The sequence below is a fragment of the Anser anser genome, assembly GCF_964211835.1.
Source record: "Anser anser genome assembly, chromosome: 2".
Classification (NCBI taxonomy): Eukaryota; Metazoa; Chordata; class Aves; order Anseriformes; family Anatidae; genus Anser; species Anser anser.
Window position 1 is genome coordinate 24857751 of NC_139721.1, and position 11566 is coordinate 24869316.

The 11566-nt window shown below is 46.2% G+C and overlaps 1 long non-coding RNA gene across 2 annotated transcripts; it reads left to right on the forward strand.

Annotated features, from left to right (window-relative positions):
- Window positions 1-544: 544 nt before the first annotated feature.
- On the forward strand, window positions 545-11098 carry LOC310894986. 2 transcript variants are annotated; one of them, XR_014580333.1, is made up of 3 exons: window positions 545-1353; window positions 2703-7561; window positions 8499-11098. It is a non-coding gene; the product is annotated as an uncharacterized lncRNA (long non-coding RNA). The 2 variants fall into 2 exon arrangements; XR_014580334.1 differs by having other exon boundaries at window positions 2703-3569; window positions 4402-11098.
- Window positions 11099-11566: the final 468 nt, after the last annotated feature.

Sequence of the window (11566 nt, forward strand, 5' to 3'; positions counted from 1 at the left end):
GTCAGGCTGTGCAGCAGAGAAAAGTCCGATGAGGAATCCCCAGCATCATAAGTGGATAATGCAACGTTGACCTGAGTGAGGAGTGGCAGCATTTCCCAGGTCATGTTGACATTCCCTTCAATACCAGAGAAGGGTTCAATGTCAATAAGATGCATTTTATTATTCTAAAATGCAGAATTAAAAAAAAAAATCTAGAATTCAAAAAATCAGTTACAAGTGTTAGAACGGAAACATGGTTTTATAATCTCTGGAAACTTCGATGAAGTCTCCAGAGACCCCCCTCTGTGCATTCAGGGCTAAGAGAATTAATCTGCGGTCCTTTGTCAGCCCAGCCCACCCTGTGCATCTTCATGCTCAAGTATCTGACTCCAGACAGGGGCCTGAATGGTCTCCAGGTGTGTATAGTCCTAATTCCTGGAGACCTACTGGTCATAAACACACTCTGCTGGCCTCCCTGTAACATAAAGTGTTGAAAATTAATTATGATATCAATTTCTCCTCCTCACGTTAATTAATTTCAGCAAAGAGCATGCAGACTGACCTCCTGTAGCTGGTAAAGCGCAGCAGGTGGGTACACATTTAAATGCAAATCAGTTCCTCTAGGTAAATCAATTACATTGATTGCAGAGCCTCCTGGTTTGTCTCAAGTGTAAATAATGGAAGTCGGCTCCTTTCTTCCTTGCACTTCTGGATGCCTGAGATCACTCTCTGGTAGCTTTCCTTAGCTGAGATTTTTTTAGCAAAAGATGCATCTTAAAAACACAAGGTTGCAGGCATACTGAAGTAATACCATAACAACCTGCCAGTGCCAAGTCAAGCAGAGAGATTTAGTGTAGGTTTGCTGAAAGCAGATTTAAGGGTGGGATGCCACGCTGCACTTGCTAGTAGAATTGGGAAACTTATTGCTGGAGGCTACAGTAATGTACTGTAATGTGGGTACTGCAGGCTGCTCTTGTATAGACAGTGTACGTCAGGATGTCAGTCAAAAGCTTGTGAAAGCTGGGAATTTCCCGGATGGGCACGTCTCGGGTTGTTTATCAACGCTTTATGCTGTCCAGACTCAGTGACAGAAATTCAGTATTTCTTATGGCTTCCAGAAAGGTACCGATTTTTGTGCAGGAACACAAAACCTCTTACTCTAAAACTCCTTACGATTTGCCATGGCGGACACATTTGGAGCCAAGGTCTGACCGGGTGGCTTCGTTAGCCTTTCAGGAAAACAGAAGAGTTGATAACTGTAAATACACAAGCTGGCATCAGACCTTTTCGTCTGGCCTGCTGTGACTTGTCCGTCTCGTCTGTTGGTCCTGCTGTGTGTCCGGCCACTGATGGCATCTCCGAGAAAGCATTTGGGTAGGTAATGTTTCCTTTAAAGACTTCTGAGCTCATGAGAGTGAGATAGTGCATTCCCATGTGGTTAAGTTATGCTCTTGCAAGTCCCAGCTCGAAGTGTTAGAAAAACAGCCTTTGGTTGCTAGGAGGTGCTGTATGGGGTTTAATTAATCAGGATGGTTGTGCCTTCTGTTTGCTATCACTGCTGATATAACAGAGAGGTTTCCAAAGCTGAACATTGTGATGGACTCCTGTTGGGCTGACAGCTTTACATATAGAAACGCACACTGTGAATGCATTTATGGCAAATGGCAGTCGTTACAAAACACTGCACGGAAAAACATCTCAGACGTGAGGCCCACGAGAGGTGCTCAGGCTCTGTCGGCTCTGCACAAACTTCTCCTCTGTCCGTGCCATTACAGGCAGCAGCGACACAGAAAGTCAGCCAGTACAAAAGATTTTCTTCTTCCATGAAATGGGGAAAAGAGGTCGATATATAGCTCAGAGTTTTTTGGTCGGGTTTTGAAACAGCAAGCTAAGCTTTCTTAACAAACAAGTAAGAGATTTGGCTTGCCCCTTGCAAGAGCAGAAAATGCTGCCACAGGGTGCAGCCCCCTTACTGTCACCAGTTGAGTTGCCCAAGGGATGTATTTCTGTCAGTAAACTCTAAATTCAGCCCAAAAGGTGGGTTAGTAGATGGGATAACAGCAACTCAGCAGGCAAAACAGAAGGGCCGTGAAGAAGGTGATGAAACCTAGCGGAGTTTGGAGCAGTCTCTTCAACTCAATGGCGATGTGTAGTAGACACAGCGCAGTCTTCATTGCACTACACACACAGGATTAAAGCCACACGGTTTTCAAATGCTCTTAGATATTAAACTGGTTGGACAAGTGAACTTGCTGCTAGTTGGCTCCGACCATCCGTTCCCTTGGAGGTACTGTCCAAACAAAATCATTTAGTTTTCCCTCAGCTGAAGTCAGGTATTTCCTCAGCAATTCGGGGAGTCTGTAGATGGAAGGCAGGCGTGATGTCCGAATTCCCAAAAGCCCTTAACTTGGAGACACTGTGCCAATGACTTTAAAACAAGTGGCCTCAGGGCTCAGGTATTCAATGCAGCATGAGCCAGGAATGGATGCCCTAATCCTGTGTCCCCTGGGACCAGCTCACTTCCTCACTGGTGTAAGATCCATGTAAGGATGGGCTCAGAGCCCCCACCACTGTGGTTCAGAGGGCACGGGACTCGCAGTGCACGAGATCTTCAAGTGCCATGCGGGTGGGGGTGAGAACTGACCTTACAGAGCAAGCTACAGCTCACACCTAACCCCACGTGCACATGCAAGCTATTTATTTTCTCTTTCTCTCTCTCTTAGCCTTTGACAGAGGGGCCTGCACAGAAGGTAAGGACAACCTTTTGCACAACAGCCCCTGCTACAGGGGTCTTGCTGAATACTTCAGATGTATGCTGGAAATCCCTAAGGGCCCAGCCTGTCACGACAGTGCAGGCACCAAAGTGAGCAGCTGGTGAATCTCAGGAGAGTTACAATAATCATGGACACAGCAGTGGCACTCAAGGACGAGGACAGCGCGCAATTGGGAGCACCTCAGAACACAGGCTGGCAAAATCCTGTGTGCCTATATCCACTCATGTTGGGCTAGGTGGGCTTTGTAGGTTACTGTGCTGGAGTTAATCTCCCAAATTCCTCCTGCACTGCACTGGAAGAACTTGTGCACTTGTTTTTGTACCAAGTCTAACGCACTTTCCCTCCCTTGTGCCCCTTGCATAAGTGCTAGATGTGAGAACAGTACAGGCACTGTCTTTTCTGTACTCACAGCAACACATAGGTACCAAACCAAGCTGTTCCCTGCACAGATGCTGGACATGACTGCACCCACTGCCCTCTCATGCTGCCCGCTTTTCCCCCATGTTTCCTCCCGGGGTCCGAGCCCAGGCACTGCAGCATCCTCGCTCCTGTGGATTTCCTGCTCTGCAGCACCGAAGCAGCACAGCGTTGCTCGCGCCCTAAGTTGTTTTGCAGCCTGCAGTGACAACCATCTGCTGTTTATGATGAGCGGGATTACCGAAACACCGGGAGACAGCAGCCAATGGATTTGCTGTGCAGGCGGTGCCTCTGCAGCAAAGCAGGCAGAGGAATCCCCGGGCGCTGCCAGCAAAGGAATATTTGCTGCTGGGGAGCATCGCGCTGGCCCGCTGGTGCTGGCACCTCTCCTGCAGCCAGGTACAAACGGGTTTGTTCTTTGTGTCCCTGGGGTGAGTGATCGTGGCCCTGATCCTGCAAGATATTTAGGCTGCTGTTACTGAAATCAGTGAGATGAGATGTCTAAATAGTTATCAGAACGTGGGATGTCATGGCCTCAGAGACAAACCGTGATATGTCTGCAAAGCTAGGCACAAATATGCAACCCCATTGCAGCAGCAATGGAGAAACCCTGCTCCTAACCTGTAAATGCTTAGAGCTAACATGCAGAAAGGAAAGTATAGTCAGCGTTTTAGAAATGCGTTTCGTTCCTACATGGGTTTCCAGTTTTCAGCATCGCTCAAATGAAACAGAAATTATATGCCCTCAGATTTTCCTCATTAGAATTAATCAAGCACACTTGACTTGCTTACAGATGAATTTGATTAGGATCGTGTATACTCCTAGGAACCAAAAATAGCAAATCAGGACTGGAACGTACATGCTGCTGCAGCCAGCACTGCTGTTTGTGCCTGATGCAGCAATGAACGACCAGAAATTAATGAAAAAATGAACAAACAGAAAGCTCCTAGAAGGGGAACCCAAACCATTGGCAACAGGAGATGGTAAACAGCGTGCTCAAAATATAGGAAGCAAGACCACACAAAATGGAGATGTTATAAAGCACGCAGTTATTTAAATGACCATACAGTTGGTTGAAATTCTTTGTTTTTTGACAAAAAATGAGCTATAATGGAAAACTTAACACTGTACCTATGCATACACAAATATTTTTCATACATTTCAGTATATGGCCCATAATGTGTGGTTCTTGGATCTGTGAGCTCACCTGCACTTTTTGTGATGCCAGCAGATTCTCCTGTTTGTGGTCTTTTAACACCGAAGAAAAAACCTTTTCCAAACAAAGCCTTTGAGCTGAGTTTCTGTAGATCTGCAGTTTTGCATGCTCACCGCCACCTGTGTAAGTTCATTCAAAGCCCTTGTGTACAAGCATCAGCTGAGGGATGCAGCACCGCACTGCATGTAAGGATGTTTGCTAAAAACAAAATAAAAATAATAATAGTTTAAAAAAAAAGAACAGAGAAAGGAGGAAAGAATGCTTTGATTCTGTTTTGACAGTTTACTGATATTTCACTTAAATTATTCTGACCTTCTGTCATCCCCTTTTGTTTCTTCCTTTTGCAGTTAGTGTTGTTGTGCAGTAATCCTTACTCATACTCGTATCAGCAGCCAGCTCCATGAGGACTGTCTGTGTAAGGGATGCACAAGTAGTTATTATCTATTATCATGCCAACCACCTGGGCCTTTGACAGATCTGAAATCTACTGAATTGTTTACTTAAGTGCCAGAAAATGCCTGTGAGAGAAGAAGCAGAGGTATGAAAGGGGAATAATACATAAAGAAATATCTGCATTTGAGATCATTTGTCATTTTTTGAAAGGTCTTGGGGAACAATACATACATTTGGTATAGCATAATGCACACAACACTGCGGGTTTTTTAGGGACTGGCAGCCCTTATCTCTACCGCAGTGGTGGGTTACAGTAAAAACACATGTATCAAGCATTTATCATGTTTTTAACATTCCTGCTGGGTGCACTGACTGCAGAACCACCCCTGGTGCTGCATTCAGTAGGGACAAACCGCCCTGGGGCTATGCGATGCTGGAGAACCAGGTGGCACAGCTGGGAGGGATTGCTCAGGTTGGGCCAGGTGTCTTATTCATGAGCTGTTTTCTTCTTTCTTTTCATCTCCCTGATGACCAGGCTGGGCCCTGGGGCTCCCTGTGCCCTCACAGCTTCCCCGTCTCTGATGCTGTCGCTGCAGACCCAGCTGAGGGGTGACCTCTCCCTGAGCTTCCCCCATCACCAGCATCTCCTGTGCCCTCAGCTTCTCCGAACCACGTTTTGAGAATTACCTCCTAGGAATAAAACCCACCTGTGCCAATGTGTGCAATGACCAGAGAAGGTAACGGTGCTCCTGGGAGTGATGCAAGTGCAGAGGACAGACAGCCAGGCTCACGGGGTGCCAGAAGCTGCAGGGTGGGACCGCCCTGCAGGCGAGCATCGGCAAGGGATTTCCCATTAACTCAGACACGTCAGCTCCCCACCAGGGACTAGTCACCTCGAATTCTCTCTCAGTGCTGTGATTTCAGCACCAGATAAATGTTCGTGGCGTTGCACAACTTCTCCCAAGACAAAGTGCATAGCTGGGGAGTTACCGTGCAGGCAGAGCTGTGAGACAGCATCCTCGCTGCCCGGTGGGTGCAAGGAGGCATTGCAGCTCCCACGCTTCCCCTGCTCGCATTTTGTGAGCCACCAGAATTGCCTTGGGGGCTACCTGATGCCAAATATTGGGCTGTTAGGGGAATACACAAGGGAAAGTTTGAAAAGCAGAAACATATTTCGTATATATATATATTTTTTTTTCATGTGCTTTTCAAGTGCAAGATGTGCCAAAATGTTTCCACTGGAAACTTTATATAAAATGATTAATGTAAAGGGATTCTGCAATTATGGCATCTCTCTCCCCTCTCCAGAGAGCTGTCACAGCTCATGCGTGGCAGCTCTGTTCTGTGTACTGGAAGCATTGGCAGCTGGAAATTATCATTTACTGATCTTCATCTTTCCGTAGCTCATTTGAGAGACTCTACCAGTAATGAAGGATCTCATCCTTCTACCTGCAAGATGGGCTGGAATTCCTCTGGTAGGGCCAGAAATCAGTCCAGCATTGAATTTATAACAAGCAGGAAAAAATAAGCATTGTGTATGGTATTCAGACCAGCTCTGGGCATTCCTCAAATTCCTTCAAAGGGCAACCAGAGGGACAGACATGTCGTAGCCCTGGGCTCTTTTCCCCACTGCTCTGCTATTGCATGACGCCCTCCTTAAAACCTCCTCCTTGCTTTTTGTCTCTTTTTTTGCCTTTATGAAGACTTTAGCTGAGGGTTTTCAGACTGCCTGCTGCCGTTCCCAAGAGGTGGCCTCCTGCTTTGGTGGCACTGGTGGGACACGTGGAGGAGGGCGTCTTCCTCCAGGGAGGGGGAGATTGGGCATCTGCCATTTCGGAAACGCGGTGTCCCCTGGGGATCCTGGTAGTGTGGGTTCTGGGACATTTATTGTGATTACTCCTTACTGCAGCATCAAGATGTACTGGAAGGAGGGTTTTCCCTTAGATATTTGCCTTCTCAGAAAGGGGAGAAGAGCGCAATTGTTCTGCTTGCTTGGCTCACGTGAACTATTTCCATGAAAATGTTGACGTGCATCCACACATAGTAACCAGGAAGACTGCAGCGATGGTGTCAGCCCCAATCTGCCAGCTTTCTCTGTATGTCAGAGGACTTCTCGGAATAAAGAGTGTGAAAGAGAAAAGAGCTGTCAGCTCTGGCAGTGACAGCCAGGAAGGTGGCCCGTCCTGCCCTGTGCTCCCCGGAGCATCATGTTGGCTCCCCTCCCGATGGCCATGATGCAGCCACGTAGCCCATCTCATTGTCCTCATCCCCAGGTGTTCAGACCCAGGTCCTAGCGTGGCTCGTACCCGTCTGTACCCACATTTCCTTCCAGAGAAGCCTTGTCCTGACCTTCATGCCTCGTCCTCACCATCTGCGGGGCCAAGGCACCGCCACCATGGCCAAGGGCCCCCCGGCCAAGCACCCCCTGCTCCATCTGCCTACTTAAGGAGCAAATGGATCTGCCACAAGAGTCTCCTGCACAGGGATTACATGTGCTATTAATAAAAACTGCCTTCAACTTCTAAATTGAGGCGCTTAAAAGCCGCAATGAATGCATTTTTCATTAATGAAAAAAACCACGATCTTTGCTGTTGAAATTTAAATAGACCCATGAACTTTTGTATCATGTGTGCTATTTTAAAACTGTAAATCTATTCGGCTTTTTCCATTGTGGTTATTTTCTTATTTCATTATGTTCTCACACAGGCGAGCCTTTGGTCTTTTAACATAAAGGATTCTGCATTTCCAGGCACAGGTTTTCATGCCCAACTCAACAGGCTTGGTAAGAAACTAGTTTTCAGACACTTTTTACAGTGCAAGGTTAAAGAAAGGAAATAAAGAAAGTATTAAGGCACCAAGGCAGCAAGAAATTAACGCTAACTTCTGGAAATTTAGCCTAAGATGTTCTAAGCATTTTTAAAATGTAAAAATGAGAAAACTTAAATATGGGCAAGTTAATTATGTTCTGTGATTTCTGTTTTTGGGAAAACCAAGTGGGGCTCAGACAAAGAGACTGTCTTAGGCCAAATGTCGTATTGTGGCATAGATCATGAGCATGGCCTCAGACTGGATGATAAATCTATAGGCAGCACAAAGCCATGCAAAAAGCTGTGGGGCTGTGTAGTGAGGAAATATACTCAACCATGTTCCAAAGAAAATCCCATTCTTTTCCGCAGTAATGAAGGAGAATTGAACAGCAGTTTCCACTCCTCCATACTCTTTCCTGTGCTGCCCCTTGGGCCTAGAAGATCCCAAAGGACCCCAGAGCTATTTCCTTCTCTGTTAAATTCTTCATAAAAGTCTTCTTTGCTTATTCTGCAAATGCTTTGATGTCTGTTTTGATGCTGACTCGCCCTGGCCATTGCCTGTCCTGTTGAGCAGTGCTGTCTCTTTGTTTCCTCCCATTTTCCATGTCTTGGGTTTAATAACAAGGCTGACAGCTGCCTGGTGCAAGGGCAATATTTTTGATGTACGTTTGTATAATGCTTGGCATGGAGGAGCCTCGTCTCTGACTGTGTATGTCAAATAATAATGATGTTGCTCCCAGTTCTTTCAATCCCCAGCTTGGTAAGCACTTCAGAACTACTCTTTTAAATAGTTAGAAACAAAATTGTTATTTTTGGAGTATTTTCCACATCACTTATGATTTCTTCTAACTGTCTCAGTGCTTTTTCCAATATTCCTCACAAGAACTGTGTTATGCACGTATCATTTTACAGATGTAAAGCCTAAGACCTGAGGACCCTGGAGATCTGCTCCAGATGTCTGAACAAAACCCACGCAGCACAACTTCCAAAAACCAGGTGCCAGTGATGTGGGGAGGCAGGACGAGGATCACAGCACGTGCCTGGTGTGACACCTGCCCTCAGTGTCAGCGATAATTTAATCTTTAATGTTATTCCCGTGGAGTAGTTACTTGTCTCAGAATACGTAAGGGATGCCCTTGTCTCAGCATAGGAAATGACATAAGCTTCACGGGCATCAGGCTGCTGTCATCGATAAACATCCATCCCTATTTAGCAAAACCCACTACTCATGGGTTCGTCATTGTGCCTGGGCCCTACTATTACCGTCAAGTTAATCTCTTTCTATTTCCTAAGTGGTCTATCGGGATCTACTTCTGTATTAAGCTGGTCTCTAATCCTTGTACCCAGCTAAACATAACCACAACCTATTTATATATTGGGCTATCCCTAATTAAACTAAAAAATACTATAACCTACTTCAGCAATTGGGTAACACTAAGTATTAATGGTGCCTATTTATATCGTTAAGATGTTCAGACCTGCTGTGTTAAATAAAAGCTTTGGCTAAGCTTTTTAATGCTTGCTGTCACTTACGGCCACACAGGCTTGAGTATGTAACAATACAGTGACCCCAAATTTCCAGCTCTGGGGTGGTGGCTCAAGTCACTGGCATTCCCGAGCCCTGCAGGACCCAGCTTTTGTGGCAGCTGTGAATGTTTCAGTGCAGTGTGGATCGTGGCAGCTCCTTCTCTCCGCTGCTCTTGGCACAGAGACAGCAAGCAGGAGGTTTCTGTTACTCCGTGGATGTTGGTGGTTAATAAATCTGTTTTCCCCCAGATGCAGGAGGCAGGGTTTGTGCATTTGAGCAGGTGGGTTTCGGGAACTGGCACTCGCTTTGCAAGGAAGTACATGCTCCACAAGTGCATCATGGAAAGGCAATAACTAAAAGAGTGACGCAGACTTAACAGCGTGCCCCTGCAAGAGCTATAAACAAAAAGGTTACTACCAGGTGATTTGTGCAGCTCTAATGAAATTAACTATTAATACTAGAGACAGCGTGTTGCTTTTGACTCTGCAAGGCACTATATCTCACCTGCTCGCATCTGAACTTGGCATTATTCTGCCTTTTCCTTTGACACAGAGCACAGAGAGCTGCTGAGGCTGCCAGGCTTTGTCCAGAGCTGTGTTTGCCACTGTTATGTTTGTCTGTTTGTTTGTTTGTTTAAGGTTAGATGCATGTGTTTGCTACTTCCATTGCTTCTAGACCAAGGCAGGGCCAGGCAGCTGAGTTTCTCCCAGTGCTGGTGCTAAGCTGGAGAAGACAGAGCACCATCAGCATCAGGGAGCTGCTGCGGGCAGCCACCATGGAGAAACCACTAGCATGGTCTGGAGGTAAAATTAGAGTTGTGGGGCCAACAGCAGGGTACCTCCAAGTACATTGAAGGTGTGGAACAACCCATGAAGTCAGTCACTAACCACATATTGTAACTTCAAAATTTAAGTCACTTTCATGACTTTTTATTGCATTTTTCTAAAATTTAGGGACTTTCCCCCCTTACTGTGTAAAGTCTTTCCTGGTTAGAAATGGAAGATAAAATGATCTGAAAACCAGCTGCTTGCAAGCCAGGTAGGTCCTCCACAGAAAGTCACATTTCATGTCTGATCCCTCCAGAACTTAACTGCTGCCTGGCTGGGGAAAAAGTAATTTAATCCCATCTTGTCTCGTGTCATCTCTCATCACTGATGAAAGGTTCTTCATGCAAACTGCCCTCACCTCCACATCATAGCTTTCCCCCTGATCTACAGAAGCAGAAATTCATCAAAGGTGCAGGTTCCCTTTCCTGCTGAATTTGAACAAGGGCTGCTCATGAGTTTGTGTTTTTGCTCCATGGCTCCCACCATGAGCAAGGTGGCTAACACTCCCTTCAGGCAGCACTACAAATATTTTGCAGCCAGACACCCATGGAGAAACCTCTGTTTCCTCACGAAGTTGGAGAAAGACCACCCCTGCCTGCAGGTTAATTAAAAATCCATGGTGAGCACCATAATGTTAGTGATGGCTGAGGAGTGCTTGGAAAGCCGAAGTGGTGGAGCTCTCAGGTGGCAGGGTCTGTCCTAGTCATTTTGGGCTGAAGAGGCCTAGATCCTCAATGTAGTCATGTTGCTGCAAGCAATATGAGACTGAGATGCTGGCAGCTGGAAGCCTACAGGCTTCCACAGAGAGTACTTTCCTGGGATGCCAGCAAAAGAATAACTGGGAATGACACTCTGCAAGTGATGCAGCATCCCAAACAGGGGACAGTGCTTGAATCATCATGATCCCAGGAAGGCTGTTCTGAGGGCAGGGCCTCTCTCCCTCTCTCTCTTGCCCTCACTCCCTCTCCTTCTCACTTTTTCTCTGCTTTCCTTTTTATTCAGCTAGGTTAACACGTTGCATATAAGCAACATATAGGGACAATATTAACCGTGTGCTTAATCAGAAGACAACCTAAAGGTGCAGTTGAAGGTCTTCTGCAATGTGAGGGCAGACGGCAAGGGACTTTATCCCTTGTGCAGGCAGGACACGGGGTAGCTAAGGCAGTGGAGATGGTCTGTCCTTTGTGTGAAGTGTAAGAAGTATCCAGGCACATGTTTTGTACAGATTTTGCTGGACATGTGCAGTGTATGGGTTACAAGGTGTTCATCCTCCTCAGAACACATGGACCTTCCTTGCTGTTTTCCCTTCAGGTACTTTGGACATGCTTTTTAACCTCAATTACGTTTGGTTTTAACTTATTTTAAGGGTGACTTCTGATATATATCAGTGTATGAGGAGAAGAAGGGATTTCATGAGAGCAGATATTTGAAGGTATTTAGGTAAGCAGTCAGACTCTGCCATGTGATCCTATAATTAAAGTATATTTTTCTCTTTAGGGTGCTGCTTGTTTTAGCTTCATATTTTCTTAAGCTGCGAGTGAGGAAGAGCACGGAAGGCAGTGCAGCCCAGAAGCCTGTCCTGGCTGCTCTGCCCTCGCTGCTGGAGGAGCCCATTTCCCTGCCCT